Source organism: Symphalangus syndactylus, chromosome 10, assembly GCF_028878055.3.
Source record: "Symphalangus syndactylus isolate Jambi chromosome 10, NHGRI_mSymSyn1-v2.1_pri, whole genome shotgun sequence".
NCBI classification, from domain to species: Eukaryota; Metazoa; Chordata; class Mammalia; order Primates; family Hylobatidae; genus Symphalangus; species Symphalangus syndactylus.
Window position 1 is genome coordinate 73,151,938 of NC_072432.2, and position 21,702 is coordinate 73,173,639.

At 36.6% G+C, this 21,702-nt stretch overlaps 1 long non-coding RNA gene across 4 annotated transcripts in view; it reads right to left on the reverse strand.

Annotated features, from left to right (window-relative positions):
• Nucleotides 1–21,702, reverse strand: part of LOC129492314 (uncharacterized) — a 299,404-nt gene that overhangs the window by 150,302 nt on the left and 127,400 nt on the right. Inside the window, exon 4 of one of the 4 annotated variants that reach the window (XR_008660782.2) lies at nucleotides 8,979–9,023. The exons of the other annotated variants lie outside the window; for them this stretch is intronic. This is a non-coding gene — a long non-coding RNA (uncharacterized lncRNA). Of the gene's footprint in view, nucleotides 1–8,978; nucleotides 9,024–21,702 lie in introns of those variants that run through there. 4 annotated transcript variants of the gene reach the window in all.

Sequence of the window (21,702 nt, forward strand, 5' to 3'; positions counted from 1 at the left end):
CTGTAAATCATTCTCGTCCTGGATTTTTTTGTTTGGTGGGCTATTAATTACTGTCTCAATTTCAGAACTTGTTATTGGTCTATTCAGGGATTCAACTTCTTCCTGGTTTATACTTAGGAGGGTGTATGTTCCAGGAATTTATCCACTTTTTCTAGATTTTCTAGTTTATTTGCATAGAGGTGTTTATAGTATTCTCTGATGGTAGTTTGTATTTCTGTGGGATCAGTGGTTATATGCCTTTTATCATTTTTTATTGCATGTATTTGATTCTTCTCTCTTTTCTTCTTTATTAGTCTGGCTAGTGGTCTATCTATTTTGTTGATCTTTTCAAAAAACCAGTTTCTGGGTTCATTGATTTTTTGAAGGGTTTTTTTGTGTCCCTATCTCCTTCAGTTCTGCTCTGATCTTAGTTATTTATTGTCTTCTGCTAGCTTTTGAATTTGTTTGCTCTTGCTTCTCTAGTTCTTTAAATTGTGATGTTAGGGTATCGATTTTAGATCTTTCAGGTTTTCTCTTGTGGGCATTTAGTGCTATAAATTTGCTTCTAAACACTGCTTTGAATGTGTCCCAGAGATTCTGATACGTTGTGTCTTTGTTTTCATTGGTTTCAAAGAACATCTTTATTTCTGCCTTAATTTCGTTATTTACCCAGTAGTCATCAGGAGCAAGTTGTGCAGTTTCCATGTAGTTGTGTAGTTTTAAGTGAGTTTCTTAATCTTGAGATCTAATTTGATTGCACCGTGGTCTGAGGGACGGTTTGTTATGATACCATTCTTTTGCATTTGCTGGGGACTGTTTTACTTCCAATTAGGTGGTCAATTTTAGAATAAGTGCAATGAGGTGCTGAGAAGAATGTATAGTCTGTTGATTTGGGGTGAAGAGTTCTGTAGATGTCTATTAGGTCTGCTTGGTCCAGAGCTGAGTTCAAGTCCTGAATATCCTTGTTAATTTTCTGTCTTGTTGATCTGTCTAATATTGACAGTGGGGTTTTAAAGTCTCCCACTATTTATTGTGTAGGAGTCTAAGTCTCTTTTTAGGTATCTAAGAACTTGCTTTATGAATCTGGGTGCTCCTGTATTGGGTGCATATATATTTAGGATAGTTAGTTCTTCTTGTTGCATTGATCCCTTTACCATTATATAATGTCCTTCTTTGTCTCTTTTGATCTTTGTTGGTTTTAAGTCTGTTTTATCAGAGACTGTGATTACAACCCCTGCTTTTTTTTTGCTTTCCATTTCTTTGGTAAATATTCCTCCATCCCTCCATTTTGAGCCAACGTGTATCTTTGCAGATGAGATGGGTCTCCTGAATACAACACACCAATGGGTCTTGACTCTTTATCCAGTTTGCCAGTCTGTGTCTTTCAACTGGGGCATTTTGCCTGTTTACATTTAAGATTAATATTGTTATGTGTGAATTTGATCCTGTCATTATGATGCTAGCTGGTTATTTTGCCCATTAGTTGATGCAGTTTCTTCATAGTGTCGATGGCCTTTACAATTTGGTATTTTTTGCAGTGTCTGGTACCAGTTGTTCCTTTCCATGTTTAGTGCTTCCTTCAGGAGCTCTTGCATTCAGGCCTGGTGGTGAAAAAATCTCTCAGCATTTGCTTGTCTGTAAAGGATTTTATTTCTCCTTCACTTATGAAACTTAGTTTGGCTGGATATGAAATTCTGGGTTGAAAATTCTTTTCTTTAAGAATGTTGAATATTGGCACCCACTCTCTTCTGGCTTGTAGGGTTTCTGCAGAGAGATCCACTGTTAGTCTGATGGGCTTCCCATTGTGGGTAACCCGACCTTTCTCTGGTTGCTTTTAACATTTTTTCCTTCATTTCCACCTTGGTGAATCTGATTATTATTAGTCATGGGGTTGCTCTTCTCGAGGAGTATCTCTGTGATGTTCTCCATATTTCCTGAATTTGAATGTTTGCCTGTCTTGCTAGGTTGGGGAAGTTCTCCTGGATAATATCCTGAAGAGTGTTTTCCATCTTGGTTCCATTCTCTCCGTCACTTTCAGGTACATCAATCAAACTTAGATTTGGTCTTTTCACATAGTCCCATATTCCATGGAGGCTTTGTTCCTTCCCTTTTATTCTTTTTTGTCTAATCTTTTCTTCTTGTTTTATTTCATTAAGCTGATCTTCAATCTCTGATATCCTTTCTTCTGCTTGATAGATTCGGCTATTGATACTTTTGTATGCTTCACAAATTTCTTGTGCTATGTTTTTCAGCTGCATCAGGTCATTTAAGTTCTTCTCTAAACTGGTTATTCTAGTTAGCAATTTATCTAACCTTTTTTCAAGGTTTTTAGCTTCCTTGCATTGGGTTAGAACATGCTCCTTTAGCTCAGAGGAGTTTGTTATTACCCACCTTCTGAAGCCTACTTCTGTCAATTTGTCAAACTCATTCTCCATCCAGTTTTGTTCCTTTGCTGGCGAGGAGCTTTAATCCTTTGGAGGAGAAGAGGAGTTCTGGTTTTTGGAATTTTCAGCCTTTTTGCGCTGGTTTCTCCCCATCTTCGTGGATTTATCTACCTTTGGTATTTGATGTGGTGACCTTCAGATGGGGTCTCTGAGTGGACATCCTTTTTGTTGATATCGATGCCTTTCCTTTCTGTTTGTTAGTTTTCCTTCTAACAGGCCCCTCTGTTGCAGGTCTGCTGGAGTTTGCTGGAGCTCCACTCCAGATCCTCTTTGCCTGGGCATCACTAGCAGAGGCTGCAGAACAATAAAGATTGCTTCCTGTTCCTTCCTCTGGAAGCTTCATCCCAGATGCCAGCCAGAGCTCTCCTGTATGTGGACCTCTCTCCTGTGGGTCCCTGCTGGGAGGTGTTTCCCAGTCAGGATACATGGGGTTGCAGGACCCACTTGAGACATTCTGACCCTTAGCAGAGCTTGATTGCTGTGCTGGGAGAACCGCTGCTCTCTTCAGAGCTGTCAGCCAGGGACATTTAAGTCTGCTGAAGCTGCACCCACAGTCGCCCCTTCCCCCCGGTGCTCTGTCCCAGAGAGATGGAGGTTTTATCTATAAGCCCCTGACTGGGGCTGATGCCTTTTTTTTTCAGAGATGCCCTGCCAAGAGGGGAGGAATCTAGAGGCATTCTGGCCACAGCAGCCTTGCTGTGCTGCGGCAGGCTCTGCCCAGCTCAACCTTCCTGGCGGCTTTGTTTACACTGTGAGGGTAAAACTGCCTACTCAAGCCTCAGCAATGGTGAACACCCCTCCCCTCAGCAAGCTTGAGCATCCCAGGTCAAGCTCAGACTGCTGTGCTGGCAGTGAAAATTTCAAGTCAATGGATCTCAGCTTACTGGGCTCCCTGGGGGTGGGACCCACAGAGCCAGACCACTTGGCAACCTGGCTTCAACCCGCTTTCCAGGGGAGTGAAAGGTTCCGTCTCGCTGGCATTCCAGGTACTAATGGAGTATGGAAAAAAAAAAAATACTCCTGCGGCTAGCTCAGTGTCTGCCCAAACAGCCGCCCAATTTTGTGCTTGAAATTCAGGGCCCTGTTGGTGTAGGCACTGGAGGGAATCCCCTGGTCTGCAGGTTGTGAAGACTGTGGAAAAAGCACAGTATCTGGGCCAAAGTGCACTGTTTCTTAAGGCACGTCCCTCACGGCTTCCCTTGGGTAGGAGAGAGAATTCCTTGACCCCTTGTGCTTTCCCACTGAGGCAACATCCCACCCTGCTTTGGCTTGCCCTCTGTGGGCTGCACCCAGTGTCCAACCAGTCCCAGTGAGATGAACTGAGTACCTCAGTTGGAAATGCAGAGATCACCCTCCTTCTGCGTCAATCTTGCAGGGAGCTGCAGACCAGAGCTGTTTCTATTCAGCTATCTTGAACTCCATTCTGGTTTTTGTTTTTAAATGCTGATTCATAATATCTACCTCAATAATTCTGATTCTGAAGTTCTGAAACAGGATGGTGATGGGGATACAAAATGACGTGGTTGCTTTGGTAAATGGTTTAGCCTTGAAAACAACTCAAATATCCATCATCTGCTAAGTAACTCGATTGTGGTACACCCATACAATGAGTACTTCTCAAAAAGAGTTAAAAAGTACTGAGAAATACAGTGACATGTATGAATCTCAAAATCATTAATGCAAAAATTAAATAAATTAGACACAAAAAGTAACATATAGTATGTTTTCATTTATAGGATATTCTAAAAAAGGCAAAAGTAGAAAAGGGGACGAAAATCAGTTCAAGATTGCCAGAGGCTGGGGATAGAGGGAGAAGATTAATTGCAAAGCACAATGAGGAGTTTTCTAGGGTGATTGAAATGATCTATGTCTTGGCCAGGTATGGTGGCATAGGCCTGTAATCCCAGTAGTTTGGGAGACTGAGGTGGAGGATCACTTGAAGCTGGGAGTTTGAGACCAGCCTGGGCAACAAAGCAAGATTTGTTTAGACAAAAAAGAAAAAAAAAATTAGCAAGGTGCAGTGGCATGCATCTTAGTCCCTGCTACTTGGGAGGCTGAGGCGGGAGGATCCCTTGAGCCCAGGTGTTCCAGGCCGCAGTGAGATATGATATCTTATCTGTGATGGTAGTTATGAGACAGTATATATTTGTCTAAACTCATTGAACTTTGTAACTGAAGAAGGTGAACTTTGTTATATATAAATGATACCTTAGTAAGCCTAGTTTAATACAGAAATCTCTTTAATTATCTTAGTCTTTGACAAACTTAAAACTGGAATAAACTTTTTAGTCAAATAAAAACAACCATCTCACAGAAGTTAGGAAACATTCAGTTAAAGAATTTTAGAATAAGAAATGAAAACCAAATTCTTTCACTTGACTTTTAACGGAGTACTAATTAAACCATAAAATCCCAGTGAGAATAAAATAATAGGAATTCCTATGAGGCTCTGAAAGGATTCAACGCTGATCTAGTTTTCAAACTGCCTCCTAATGGAGTCATGAATTTCAGGTCATTGTGTGCTTAGAGATAAAGAGTATCCTGCCCCAACTAATCTCCAAAATGAGCTGAAATCTCAGAATATTGTAAAGGAACCTTAGAAGTTATGTTTTTCTGCAGTGAATCTATCTGGTTTTGTAGTACGAGACAGTTCATTTCCTTTTCCAAGACTTTTTACATTTAAAAAAGTTCTTGTTAAAAAATGGAGAAGGTTCTTGTCTCTTGTAAAACTATGCATTGACTGAGTTTTAAATAAAATTGTCACTTATGAAGTTACAAAAATTTGTCTTATATCACGTAAAGGACTAGGGCTTCCTAGTGGCTTTTGGGTTCTACAAAAGCCTGAGGTGCTGCACAAAACATACTTATATATTTTTGGATTCTCATTTCACCATTTCTCTCCTCTAGTATCTATTTCTTTATATCAAATATTTCTGACACACAGTAGTCTAATGAGGTATTGCACTAAAATCTATGAGGGTCTTCTAAGCGAAAGACTGAGAATGGGGCCAGGGATTCCAGGAGTCTGAATAGTTACAGATAGTTACTGTCAGCTTATGGTGTGAAGTGACTATTTATATGATATTTTCTAATTTCTTGAGTAGAAGGGAATGAGGTTTCCAAAGACTTTCACAGAAACAGTCACTTTTTATTTTATTTTTTTGGGGGGGATGGAGTCTCACTCTGTCGCCCAGGCTGGAGGGCAGTGGCACGATCTCGGCTCACTGCCAGCTCCGCCTGCCGGGTTCACGCCATTCTCCTGCCTCAGCCTCCTGAGTAGCTGGGACTACAGGCGCCCACCACCACGCCCGGCTAATTTTTTGTATTTTTTTTAGTAGAGACAGGGTTTCACCGTGTTAGCTGGGATGGTCTTGATCTCCTGACCTCGTGATCCACCCGCCTGGGCCTCCCAAAGTGCTGGGATTACAGGCGTGAGCCACAGCGCACGGCCAACAGTCACATTTTTTGAGTTATAAAAATATAAGAGTTTATAGGAGTAGAGTATGATTATATTTTTGGAAGTAACCTTAATGGTTGTATAGAGGATGTGTCAACACAGGACAGGAGGTATTAAAATAGTTCTGACTGGAGTAAGCTAAAATGGTTAGAATACATTGCAATCAGCCAGATGAGCAATGATGCAGAATCAGTGCAAATAGATTTAGAAGGCAGACCTGTAGGGACTTGGTGATCACTTGAATATACAGAGAGATAGAATGTAAGAAGGATTCCAAAAGTTCCTAAGTATTGTCAATTGCCTTAAACTGCCAAATGCTAGAGCAGTGATTTGTTTTAAACAATGGTTTCAGAGCTTATTGATGTACCTCAAACTTTGCACAGGTGTGCCACAAACTTTTATCAACACATAATTTTATTTTTATTCCACCTTAGCATTCCTATTCCAGAATACCCCATTTTGGGGTGGGGATTATTTCCATGAAATATAATGCTCCTTCTCATTATTTCATACAATTCATTTTTTTTTGCAGTGATTCAGTATATCCCAACCAGTAACAAATTCTTACTGAATAAAGTCATTAATCTTAATATCACTTTTTATCTGACAGAAAACCCTCCACTGAGTGATAGTCAGTTCCTGCACTCCAAATCTCCTCACATGCTAAAATTGTTCTCCTCTAAAGACATTTCAACTAAAATATGTCAGGGAAAATGAAACAAAAATACCCTAAACACTAAAACCCCATCGTTTGGTTTTAAAACTTTTCCTATCAGAGTCGAGATCTGCAAGGAATGTTGATGACTTGGTCTGTAATTAAAAGAAAAGTACTTACAAGAAACTATTCATACAGTTTATAATGTCCCCCAGGATCATTTAACTGACTAATTTGGACAGCCTAGACAACAAATTGAGGGACCGATCTCCTCTCTTTTTATAACTCTGTAAACATAATCCCAAATTGATTGGTGTCCAATACATGAGAACCAAATGAAAAATTAATTAGATTAGCTACAACCCTGAAGTGAGCACTTTACTGCTTTGTTGCTTTGTCTATTTGATCCTTTTTCTTTTGATTTATCAATAAAATAGCCCATGTGGAAAAAAAATAATAGGAAACGCAAGCATCAAATGAATGCAGACAAACCGTAACACCAAGCAACTTCTGCACAGTATAAGATTTAGAGTCAGTCTCTAGGAGTTAACTTCACTATAAACAACATATTTAGATGAAATAAATTGTCATCACTTATTAAACTTATGAGATTCTTTTCTTGTGTATTTTTTCTTTCCGTAATGGGAACAATTTCGTTAATATCTTTATCTCTTCATTTCACCTGTAGCTAGATATTCATTAAAGAAATGACTTGAAAGCAATCATAGTCATATAAATTTAACAGTGTTTATACAAGGTAACCTCCTGATTTTCCATGAGTAAAGGTACTAAGAACCTTGGAGGCTAACGGCTATATAGGGGACATGAAATTATTTTTCCTTGACACCCATTCCTGTGCTCAACAATTCTGCTTAGAATTTCAATAATTACTATTTGCTCAATATCTTGACAGTGAAAGGGCAAGTTTTAGTGGGACTGAAACACCCTCCTAAGAGATTGATAGAATTTATTTTACAACAGCTACTATCACACTTGCTTATAAATAAAAAACTATATTATGCTTATTTCTTATGCTCAGAAACAAGGTCTATCGAATATAAAATATATATGTGTCAAAAATAAAACAAATAGAAGTTACGTTTTATTTATATTACTTTAAAATGTATCTATATATTAAACCAGTGGGCATCATAATTTTCATTAAATAGTCTATAACTTTCTTCCTTAGTTAGAATTCAATAATGAATAAAACACAAATTCATTGGGTAATGTATAATATTATATTAATTAAGTGATGTAATTATGTAATTTAATTAATAATACACATGAATTAAGGTTCAAAATTTAGCTGAGTAAAGTTCAGAATTTACAAGTAAAAATACAAAAACATCTCTGGTTATGTTGAAAGGTAAATTCTTTAAATTCGTTATTAAAGTCACAAATTAAAATATTAATTAAACTGACTCCGATTAATTTTCAAAGTCAGCTGAAAAACATTATTTAATATGTAATCTGTGGTAGGCAGAAGGATGGTTTCCAAAGATACCCACACCCTAACCTTTGTAATCTGAGAATATATTAACTTAATGGCAAAAGTAACTTGCAGATGGAATTAAGATCAAGGATTATACAACAGGGAGATTACTCCAGATTATCCAGGGGTGCTAATTTAACTACATAGATTCTTAAAAGTGGAAGAGATAGGACAGTCAATCAAATGGGAGGATAGAAGAAAGGAGAGATTCAATACATTGTTGCTAATTTTGAAGATGGAAGTAGGGACCTGAGCCAAGGAGTGCAAGCATCCCCTACAATCTAGGAACAGGTGTTAGCTGACAGCCAGTGAGGAAAAAGGATCCCAGTCTTACCACTGCAAAGCATTAAATTGTCAACAACCTGAATTAGTAAGCAAATGGATTCTCCCTGAGAGCCTCCAGAAAAAATCTAGCCCTGTTGACAACTTAATTTGAGCCCAGTAAGACCCATGTAAGACTTCTGACCTACAGGACTGTAAGATAATAAACTTGTGTTGTTTTAAGCTGCTAAACTTGTGGTCATTTGTTGTGGCAGGAATAGGAAAGTCATAGACTAACAGTAAATAAAAGCACCAGTGGTATCAGTTACTTGTGAGCTAATGAGTGTTAATTCTTATACCATGTCCAGTTCCAAGCTACACTCTTGGGAAGGTCCACATTATTTGCTTCCCTTCCTATAAATAATCTAAATTGTTGATCTGGTCTTGTTTGCTTATTTGTTTGTTCGCTGTTGCTTTTTTTAAAAAAAGTGAGAAATGGCTCTTGTGGAGCCCATCCATTCCAGAATTATCAACAGAAAATTTTTCTTCTATTGAATTAGAAACTCTAAAGAAAATAGCTTAAGAAAGGCATTGCCTACCCTGAGGCAAACTTATTATGGGAAATTTCTCTTTGTTATTTTTTTTTTTACCTTATCAGTAGCTACCTCTTTTTCTCATTTTGAAGAATTTTCAAGTTCATAGGGTCTTCATGCTTGTTTCTGGCTTCTGAGCCTTTAACAATAGTACAAAAAGAACTACTTTTTAAAATATGACTTTATAATATACTAATAAATATGCTAAATAACTTAAATTTATTTAATGTAATCTTCACATTGGCAAAATATTGTAGGCACTGCTATAATCTTTCTACCATGAGAAAACTAACACCATAAGAGGTTACCTGCCTAAGGTTAGATAACTTTTGGCAAGTTGGCCAAATTAGACCATGAAATCCAGACAGTGTGTTTCCTGATGAGCAAGTGTTCACTGTACTCAAATTTCTTCTTTCTGGTGAACCATTTCCTGACCACCTGGCACTTTCTATTTCTTTCCATTCCTTCTATTTTTTTCACAATACTTATTGTGCAGCACTATCTTATGTATCTACATTTTGAAAATCTGTTTCCCCTACTAGAATGTAAGATCCATGAAGATAAGGGATTTGTCTTTTGTTCAGTGATTTATTTCCAATATACAGAACAATGCCTGGCATGCAATAGAAACATAACAAAATTTTTAAAATAAATGAACATGTAGGTGAATATGACAATCATGTGCAGTTCATATTCAATTTGACTGTAGATAAGTCCTATGTTCCCAACACTATTCCAGTCTAATCAAGCATGATTTCTATATTATTAAGAGGAATAAAATGCATAATGGCTTGAATGCAATAGAATTTTCTAATTTGCTAAGCGATCCTTGATGCATTGTCACTTTTAACATGTATATTCAAGATCTCCCTGGGACTCATCTCCATTAGTCTGTGGAAGTGGAAAATGGAATGAAAACATGTTTGTGGGAGGTTTCAATGGTTCAGATCCCGAAGAGGCACTCATCACTTTGGGTCACATTCTATTGGGTTGGAACTTAAGAGCAAGGCCACACTTAATTGCCAGGAAGAATAGATGAGAAGGATTAGGTATGTTTCTAAAAGTCCTTATGAAAGTTACTTCCCCTAAGATACTTACAGCCAAGGTAGGGGGAGAGAAGTTCAAGCTCATAGTATGATGGGAATAGTACTGTGCTTATTCAGACACTTGGCAGAAATTAAATAACACATTCAACTTCAGCACTGCTAGAGTTAATAAATGATTATCAAGTGTAACTGTGCTTATTCAGACGCTTGGCAGAAATTAAATAACACATTCAAATTCAGTACTTCTAGAGTTAATAAATGATTATCAAGGTGTGACAGTACTGTACCCTCATGGCTAGTAACAGCAGGAAGCTTTTATCACCCACAGGGATAACATGAAAAGGGCAATAATGAGACAAAATGTAGTATCTATTACCAGGACCACCAGAGTGGTGGTGTTGGTGCAAAATCCAACCAGTCTATACCATTTGGCACAGAGGGAGCTGGGGGAATATTTACTTTGACTTCAATCTAATCCTTCCTCTATATTTCCTGCCATGAGTCTCATGGCTGAACTCAACCAGAAGCCAAAGTGTTCATGAAGTCCATGTGATGAGCCTCCTGGGGCACAGAACTGATAAAGAAGAGTGAACTCTGGTTCTGGATGGGGCTCATGGAAGATATTCACAACATAAGCTCAAGTAGAAACAAGAGTGTTCTATAGGGTCACGGAGAAGTATCTAAGTGATATTGTAAAGTAAGAAAAAGTTTCTTTCCTCTAGATATTTCTTCAATGTATTGTCTTTCAACTAAGGAATAATTGATATAAATATTATAATTGATTCTAAATAAGATATTTATTTATTCCCTGAGTCAGTATGTACCAGGCATTTATTTTCTGTGAAGATCTTTATTTTACAATGAGAGAATAGTAGCAATAAAACAAATGTGTGTCTCTACAGAGCCTAAAATCTAGAATATAGTTGAGTTAATCTGATCATATGTAGCTTAATAATATGGATTCATTCTGGGACATACATTGTTAGGTGATTTCATTGTTGTGCAAATGTTGCAGAGTGTACTTACACAGATCTAGATGTATAGCCTACTACACATTTAGGCTATATGGTATTGCCTATTACTCTTAGACTGCAAACCTCTACAGGATGTCACTATACTGAATTCTGTAAGCAATTGTAACACAATGGTAAGTATTTGTGTATCTAAACATATCTAAACACAGAAAAAGTATAGTAAAAATATGGTCTAACACATTTTTTAAAAGGTACACCTCTAAATAGCACTTACTATGCGTGGAGGTTGCAGGACTGAAAGTTGGTCTGAGTGAGTCAATGAGTGAGTGGTGAGTCAATAGGACATTACCGTATGCTGCTATAGACTTCAAAGACACTGTACACCTAGGCTACAGTAAATTAATAAAATATTTTCCCTTCAATAATGAATTAATCTTAGCCTACTGTAACTTTTACTTTACAAACTTTTTAATTTTTTTCACTTTTGTAATAACACATTAAAACACAAATATATAGAGCTGTACATAAATACTTTTATTATCCTATAAGCTTTTTCTATTTTTAATTTTCTTTTTACTTTTTAAAATTTTTCATTAAAAATGAAGACATGAACACACACATTAGACTAAGCCTACACAGGGTCAGGATCATCAATATCACTGTCTTCCACCTCCACCTCTGTGCCGCTGAAAGGTCTTTCGGACAATAACATGCTTAGAGTTGTCATCTCCTATGACAACAATGCTTTCTTCTGGAATGTCTCCTGAAGCACCTGCCTGAGGCTGTTTTACAGTTAAGTTTTTTTTTTTTAATAAGTAGAAGGAATACATACAAATGTATGAAAAGAATATTGAGGTATTCTGGGATGTATAATCAGCTTTCTTTAGCATCTCTCCTGTGATTTGTTACAACTACAAAGAAACACTTCACCCACAGAGAGAATTTCTTATGGCCTATGACGAAGGAGCAAGAACATGGTTTATTGTACCAGGTGGCTTGATACAGAGCCAGACAAAGGAATAACTTAAGTGATAAAGGAAGTACAGTGTGCTATAAGAGACCACAGTAAGAGCCCATTTGAAATCTAGAAAATGACCCCTGTGGAAGTTGGAATGATTTGGGGGGGGAGAGAGGTGGGGTGTTGAGAAAAGCAGAGGGAGAGAAAGAGGTTATATTTCAGGTGAATGATATTGTTCATCACAAGGAAGGATATATGTAAAGATGAGGAGTAATAACGGGGTGTGTTCAGAGAATTCCAGTACATCAGAATGATGAGAACATAGAATATGAGTCACATGAGTGCATTTAACAGAATTTTAAAATATGATCCTTTAAACTAAACTTTATATAGGACTTTTAATTACTGAGTTATAATGATAAAGTATTTTGCGGCAGGGAGACCTGGCACATGATCAGCAGAAACAGCTTCTTAAACAATGAGTTACTTACATGATGAAAGACGCAGTCTGTACTTCCTTCCTGCCTTTCTTTCATGAGCATTTATAAAACACTTGTTATACGTCAGTAACTCTGCTGAGTATCAAGATCACAGACTGGAAACCATAATACATGGCTGCAGTGTGATAAGTTCTATGATAGGGGTCTATGGAACTCCAGTGGAGAGGTACCTGTTCTCCTTGGGCTATGATGGAGATGTATGGTAGGCTGCTTAGAAATGGTGATTCCTAATCTGAATAAATAAGGATAATTAGAAGTCAACCAGGAAGAGAAGGAGAGCAGGGATGTATTTTAATCCAAGCACAGAGAACTGTATGTGAAGGCACACAGGTAGAAACAAGCACGGTGTATTTAGAGAGCTGTCATCTGTTTGCATTGCTGCAGCCCATGTGGGAATAGAGTCTGATGAGACTATTTTGAAATTATGAAGTACCTCATTTACCATAGTTTTGGTCTGTAAATGAAAACAGTTGAACTATTTTAAGTGGTCTTGAGAGTAATAATATGTTCCAGGCTCTATAAGAAGAACTTTACATATATTGCCTCATTTAATTAGTTTTATAAAGTAGTTGCTACTGGGTGTTTTTTTTCTATTTTGCATATCTATCTATCATTTATCTCTCTCTCTCTCTCTCTCTCTCTATATATATATATATATATATATGTAGATATATCTATCTATCTACCTATCTATAAAGAGAGAGACTTAAAATGTTTACACAGTCCTAGAAGCCAGACCATCTGATTCAAGAGACAGCTTGCTTAACCATGATTCTGACCTGGCACAATTTGGTTTACTTCTTTTTGAAAGGTTACTCTGTGGGAATGTGAAGGATGCACTAACGCAAGAAAAGTCAAAAGACACGGACATCAGTTAGAGGCTATTGGGATAACCAACGTGAAAAAATACTCATATTCTTACCTAAAAGTAATTGCTGTTGAGATAATAAAGAGTGGACACTTTTTTTAATACTTTAAGGAAGCAAAATTAATAGCACTTAACAAGTGATTAAGTGTGAGGCTAAGAGAAATGCAAACGTTAAAGAGCACTTTCATTTTTCTGACTTTGGTATGTAAGTGAAAGATTATTGTCTTCCCTAAGGTATGGAGTTTAGTACACAAGAAAGAGTGGGTTTTGTGGTATGAGAAAGATGAAGACACATCTGGACATGTTAATACAGAGATGTGTGTGGGGCTTTCCAGTAAGATAGTTTCTTAGGATAGTGGATGTAAGGATGCAGAGTTAAAGAGAGTTTTGAGAAGGAGACATAGGTTAAAGGAACTGTTCTCAGGGTTGTACACATGAGCGTCATCATTTTATGGCTCCTGCATAAAGGGCAAAATGGACGCTCACTTTTCTTTGTATAAAAGCATATCTTTTAATATATTTTACAGCATTCCATATTGATCTGACCCTACTGTGCCTCCTGTCTCATTTCACACCAATACTCACTCCAAGCAGCAAATCCAACACCAGCCCCATTCTTGATCCTTAATCATATGAGCCTCTTTAGCCTTTCTGAAGTATTTATTTTCTATGTGTTATCTTCTATTTCTATTTGTTAATCCAATACACTATGTTGTCTCTCACCTTTGAGTAGTCACAAATAATAATTTATCTCTTCTGGATATTGTTTGTTCATTTCTTTACTGAACCCTCCTTCATGCTTCAATGATCCATTTAAATGTTATTTCAGCTGATGTGTACTGCATAACACCCCAGGCCCCTGAAACACACTTGCATCTGAGTTAAGAAACCCTGTGAGCTCCCATTGCACACAGTAGTATTCCAGCCGTATCATAGGTTAGTGATGTGTGCTTACCTTTCTGTACCCCGAGAAGACTCTAAGCTAAAAGGCTAAGCTCTTTTTCTCCTACCAACCACACCCATTCTGAGCATCTACCATAGTTTTGGTGCTGCAGTACAGAAAAAGTATGATATTTTTGGGAATGAATAAACAAATGAGTAAGAAAGAAGAAAGAGGAATAAGGAAAGAAAGAAAGACTGAAAAGACCAAGTTTTAAGGAAAAGTAAGACAATTGTCTTAAAATGGCATTGTCTTTAAAGGAAATGGGAAGGCAATAATAAAATCAGAGAAATATTTCATAGGATTCAAAGAAGCAGAGGTCAACATTTTAGCATAGTGTATGCCAAATTGAAAAGAAACAGAAATTATGCACTGATGTTGCAACTCGGAAGTAAATTTTCAAACCTGTCCTGATGGAAGTGCCCTTGATTTCAGTGTCAGATTATAATGGCTTTTCTTTTGAACAAATGAAAATGATAGGCCTTCTTGTCAAAATAAATGCAAGACTTTTTTCTTCCAACACAAAGGAGAAATGGGTACTTATAAATAATTGAGTAAGTGCTAGCTTAGTATTGTAAGTTTTTTATACATATGAAAGATGCCTTCTTGTTACATATAACATGGCCAGACAGCAAAAGATCTTTTGTGGATTAGGTAAATATAAATACTGTATCAATATTATACCACAATTCTATGCATGTTAGGATATATAAGCAATAAGTATTTTTCCCCAAAATTGCAAAGGAATTTCTAATGACCCTAACATTATGGTAAATTAGTGTAATACCGAACTACTTTATTTTTTCACTGTAATACTTATTTATGGTCAGTATATACCTAACCAAACAGATATTCTTATAGGTCATTTTTATTTATGAAATAGATGTTTTAAAAATTCACATAGTATATCCAGTTTTGAAGGGTAAAAGATTATCATTATTATCAATAATTTTGGGTTATATATCTATTGTCATCTTCTAAGCCATGTATCTTTATCTTATTGAATTAAATTTTTGCTTAGAGGAAAGATTTCATGCATTTTCTGTTCTTCATTCAAAAGTAAATAAAAGTTCAGGAACACCTGTGGGTATATTTGTGCCTTAAAAGAAAGGAAACATATATAATTTTTGTATATGCATTTATTACTCTTCTCCATCAAGGAGTTTTTTAGTTGGTACTACTCATTCAAAATGAAGTTACTATAAGTCTCTAAAGCATGTGATCTTCTAGCACATATGTTAGCATATGTGGAGGCAGAAACAATATAATTAATGTAAATGTTGTGAAACTTTACAATAGGGAAATGTGTAAGTAAGATTAAAAGGTCTAGAGTTAAAATGTCACAAGTTAAAGTACAAAACATATTTGAAAATATATTTACTGTTAATACATTCACAATCATATTTAATAAAATTAGTTATGAGAATTTTTAGAAGAGAATTTGTAACAGGTTATCTTACATCTTCCCTCAATGTTGTAATTAATGAAATTCGGTTTGCATTATTGTTTTTCTTTAACCGTGTTATATTAACTATTGGTTGGTAAGCTTAAGAATCACACTACTTTGTTTCTTTCTAACTGCAGGCATGTACAGAATTTCAATAAAGCCCTGGAAAATGTGTGCATAGACTACTGTCATGCGTCATTTTGTTGTGCTTCGCTTTACTGTGCAGCATGGAGTGTATTTTTTCAAATAGGTTTGTGACAACCCTGCATTGAGTAAGTCTATCAGCACCATTTTTCCAGCAGCATGTGCTCACTTTTTGTCTCTATGTCACATTTTCCCAATTATCACAATATTTAAAATGTTTTCATTATTATATCTGTTATGGTGATCTTGGATCAGTGGTCTTTGTTATTGTCATCATAGTTTTTGGGACATCACAAACCACACCCATTCAAGATGGCAAAGTTAATCAGTAAAGATTGTGTGTGTGTTCTGACTTCGCCATTGACCAACCTCCCCATCTCTCTCCCTTTTCCAGGGCTTCCTTATTCCCTGAGACACAACCATATTCAAGTTAGGCCAATTAATAACCTTACGATGGCCAACTGTTCAATTGAAAGGAAGAGTCACATGTATCTCACATTATATTAAAAGCTAGAAATGATTAAACGTAATGAAAAAGGTATGTCACAACAAGAAACAGGCAAAAATCTGGGCCTCTTGCACCAACAGTTAGCTAAGTTGTAAATGCAAATAAGTTTTTTAAGGAAATTAAAAGTGGCATTTCAGTGAACACATAAATGGTAAATAAAATGGCCTCATTGCTGATATGGAGAAAGTTTGAGTGGTATAGATAGAAGGTCAAACCAGCCACACATTTTCTTAAGCCAAAGCCTAATCCAGAGCAAGATCCTAACTCTCTTCAATTTCATGAACGTCAAGACAGATGAAAAGTTGAAAGCTAGCAGAGGTTAGTTTATGAGGTTTAAGGAAAGAAGCTGTTTCCAGAACACAAAAGTGTATGGTGAGGCAGCAAGTATGATGTAGAAACTGCAGCAACGTATACAGACTGAGCTAAGATAGTTGAAAGTGGTGACGCTTCACAACAGGTTGTCAACGTAGACAAAATATGCTTCTATTGGAAGAAGATGCTATCTAGGATTTTTATAGCTGGAGAGGAGAAGTCAATGCGTGGCTTCAAAGCTTCAAAGGACAGGCTGACTCTCTTCATAGGACTGGTGCAGCTAGTATCTTTAAGTTGAAGCCAATGTTCATTTACCATTCTGAAAATCTTAAAGCTTTTCATAATTATAGTAAATATACTCTGCCTATGCCTGGAATAACAAAACCTGGATGACAGCACATCTATTTATAACATAGTCTACTGTGTATTTTAAGTTCACTGTTAAGACCTACTATTCAGGAATAAAAGATTCCTTTTAAAACATCACTGTTCATTGGCAATGCACCTGATCACCCAAGAGCTTTGATGGAGATTTGCAAGGAGATTAATGTTATTTTCATGCCTGCTAACACAGTACTCATTCTGCAGCCCATGGATCAAAGAGTCATTTAAACTTTCAAGTCTTATTTAGGAAATACATTTCGGAAGACTATAGGTGTCATAAATAGTGATTCCCTCATGAATCTAGGTAAGGAAAAATATTCTGGAAAGATTCACTATTATAGATGTCATTAAAAACATTCATAATTCATGAAAGAAGGTCAAAATATCAATAATTAATAGCAGTTTGGAAGATGTTCCAAACATCTTGGATGACTTTGAGGGAGTCAAGGCCCAGTGGAGTAACTGCAGATGTGGAAATAGCAGGAGAATGAGAACTAAAAGTGTAGCCTGAAGACGTGACTGAACTGCTGCAATTTCATAATAAAACGAACAGTTGAGGAGTTGCTTCTTATGGAAAAGCAGAGAAAGTGAAGTCTTGAGATAGAATCATTAATGGTGAAGATGCTATAAGCATTTTTGAAATGACAATAAAGAACTCAGAATATTACATAAATTTAGTTGGTAAAGGAATAGCAGAATTTGAGAGGCTTGATTCTAATTTTGAAAGAAGTTCTACTGTGGACACGATGCCATAAAACAGCATTGCATGCTGTAGAGAAATCTTTCATGAAAGGAAGAATCAATTGATGTGGCAAACTTCATTGTTATTTTATGTTAAGAAATTGCCACAGTCACCCCAGCCTCTAGCAACTACTACCCTGATCAGTCAGCAGCCGTCAATACTGAGGCACAACACTCCACCAGCAAAAAGATTAACTCGCTGAAGGCCAGGTGACAGTTAGCATTTTTTAGCAATAAACTACTTTTTAAATTAAGCCCTGTACATTTTATAGACATAATTCTATTGCATACTTAATAGGCTATAATATAATGTAAACATAACTTTCATATGTGTTAGAAAACCAAAAAGTTCGTGTGATTCTATTGCAAATTTGCTTTGTTGCTGTGGCCTGGAATCAATCCCAAATGTTTCAAAGATATGCCTGAATACAAAGTAAGGGAAAAACGATTCTATCTGAGATTCTCCCTGATTTATAACGAAAATCTAGAGAGTAAGAATGGAAATAACACTATTGTGAAAATTGTGGATCTGGAGTTTAGTCTAAGGTTTATACTTGTAAAAACTCTATCTTCTGAATCATCATTTGTGAAAAGTGGAGGATTTGTGACACATTTGAAGGTCCCTCCTGACTCTATGAACTTATGGTTTGTCATTGCCACTTAGCAAGACAGTTTGCTATTGAATTCTTACTTGTGGAAGCTCTGACCATTTCTTTAAATACTGTTGACTTTTCTAGAGATGATATTTCTCTGCAGTAACATCTGAAATAATTCTAATGAACTTCATGAAGCAAATAGTGGTGTAGAATATTATGAAAATAATAGTACATGAAACCAATGTCATTATGCTTTTGATAAAAGAGGTCACGAAGTCAGCCACTCTGTGAGTATCATATATTGTCTGCATTTTTATTTATCTGCAAGGTTTTATGAATCCAATTTTACCCTCAAGCACACTGAGATGGAGAGTTACATAACTGCTCAGAGTAGCACTGCTAGTATTTATGACAGCAGGGTAACCCCTACTCTCAAGTTCCAAAGCATGTTAGTTACACTGTGCCTGGAGTAGTGTTTGATGAGAATCTTAATTGAATTAGGACTTTGTGTTTGTTTTGTGGGTTTTTGTTGTTGTTGTTGTTGTTGTTTGTCTGGTAGAAATGAGAGAACTTTTATACTCTCAGTATAGAGTTTTATTTTCCAATAAACTATAATAAAACATTTGTCTAGAGTTTCTGTAAGCATCTGGTAAGAAAAAGAAAGTTGAAGTTGCCTCATTCTGAAACACTGTTTGGCTCATTGTTAGATTTTGATGTCAACAATTTAAAGAGAAACCAATGCCAAATGGACATAAAGCTGAAGATGATCTATAAGATGCAGCAGGTTAGAAAACCTCAATTATAATTCTCATTCAATATTTTTCTTAATAACAGCATTAACGTTGACCTGTTTACTTTATCCAAGCGAAAAGAAAGAAAAGGAAGCAGATGGAAGGAAAGATAGTAAACAATTAGGTAGTATTTATGTGCAGAGCACACTTCTAAAGACTACATATAAAATATATTGTAATATTTACAGCAACCCTGTGAGTTAGTTATTAACATAACATTAGGAGAAAACTAGAGGATGGGTATGCATGCATATAGTGGACACTTGTCAAACACTGGCTACTATTTTTTTTATTGCCTTTCTATATGTGGTGAATTCTCAACATTAGAAAGTGCTCAAGCACCTTGGCTGGGTGCAGTGGCTCAGGCCAGTAATCCCTGCACTTTGGAAGGCGGAGGTGGGAGGATCGCTTGAGCCCAGGAGTTCAAGACCGGCCTGGGCAACATAGGGAGACCTTAATCTGTACAAACATTTTTTTTTTTTTTTTTTTTTTGAGACGGAGTCTTGCTCTGTCTCCCAGGCTGGAGTGCAGTGGCGCGATCTCAGCTGACTGGAAGCTCCGCCTCCCAGGTTCACGCCATTCTCCTGCCTCAGCCTCCTGAGTAGCTGAGACCACAGGCACTCGCCACCAAGCCCACAGCTAATTTTTTGTATTTTTAGTAGAGACAGGGTTTCACCATAGCCAGGATGGTCTCCATCTCCTGACCTCGTGATCCGCCTGCCTCGGCCTCCCAAAGTGCTGGGATTAAAGGCATGAGCCACCGACCGGGGCCAACAGTTTCTTTGCTACACAAATTCTAGAGTGTGATTATATCTCTGTAAGGCTTACCTCCAGAATCTTTTTCCAGACCTCAATGATTCTATGAGTTGGCTAAATCATTTAATAAATTATTATTCTGCTTAAATTAATCATAATGATTCTGTTGCTTGCAATCAACGTCATTAACCAATACTCTATCAAAATGCAATCACGGACACATGGACATTACATATTTACATATATTTAAGTGTACATGTATTGTATATACACTAGCAAAATTAAAAGCACTCCCTCAGCATAGTTGAAAGTTAACATTTATTGTTTACCTATGTAATTTCAGACACTGCCAGGTCCACTGGGCATTATAACAATACATTCTCATAGTCTTGTGGGTAAGACCATTGGCTGCCATTCCATACTGCCTTCTTTAGGCTTATAAATAACTGTATAGTAAAATTATTTTAGTGTCACTCCTATGTGGTAAGAATCCTTAGGGAGGAACCATGCTTCATATCCTTTGCAATGAAGAAAATAGCATTTCAGAACATTCCAGCCTGCAACTAAGATAGAAGTAACGCCTTTTTTCAAATTAGATTTCTTAACTCGCCATTCACTTTTGTTTATTTTGTAATCTGATTTCCAGAATACATTTTTTTATTTGACTTTCTGAGAAATCTTTAATATGGAATCCATAATATAGTCTGCTTATTTTTCTTTCTATTAAAATATTTTTAAATTACATTTAAAACTATTTGTTTCTGGGTTTGAAACATACTGTTTCAAGCTGTGTGTTTCTGCTGCAGCTAATATGGTTTTTCTGTGGTAATTTTCTTTATCTAGTTTTTTTTTAAATTTTCTCTAGCTCACATTCTATCTGATTTTCTTCTTATTATACTCTTCCTGAGCTGCTATGCTTCCCTTTTGAGCTCTTATGAAATTGGTTGTTTCATTAAGTTTGATGTCATCACAATGTTTTTGAACTATTTTTTTCTATGTTGTCTTCATCTGCCTCTTGTTTTGCCTGCTTCTTTTATTCTTTTTGCAATGTTTTGCATAGATTCTTTGCCTTTTCCTTTTTTATCATTGCTGATTCTTTATTTCCTCTTGAGCCTGTTGTTTGTAGAAGGTGTTGTTTATGTGGGGGAAGGAGGGTTGTGGGAGTTGGTTAGAGAAGGAGGAATCAGAACTCTACTTCCAGCTTGCAGGAATAATTTTCATGGAGCAGCACTGAGTGTGAGAGGACATTCCTTTAGCATTTCCTTACTCCTGGCCCCCTGTTTAGCAGCACAGCTGCTGATAATGCAGTGTCTTTCACTCCCTCCTCCTGAATGAACAGACTGCTTTCTGTAAACATAGCTTGCTTGTGGTGTTCCACACTTCTTCATACAATCTGGTTTCAGGGGAAATTCTCACCCTTAACCCATGCACATTGTTTCTGTTCTTCTAAAGAAGGAATTTTGGGATTTTATTCCTCAGAAGTTTTGCCTTCCTATTGAGAGCTAAAAGCTTTGTCAAAATGTGGAGCCTTATCTTCTATTGCTACCCTATGAGCATTCACTCATTCATGTGGCAAATATTTCTGAGTTAAGTATGCCAAATACTTTGTTAGTTCCTGGGGAACATTTGTCAATATGAAAGTTTATGGACTGTATCCTCAAAACATTTTCATTCTTGTTCAAGAGAGTTATGCAAATAAAAATGACAATGCAATAAATTAATTGCAATAATGGAATTATGCACAAAAAGCTGCAAAATAAAAATCAATACCCAAATCTGTCTACATGACGCAAAAGATGCTTCAGTTAATTCATAAAACAAGATATAGATCTGCTATACTTATCGTACTGTGC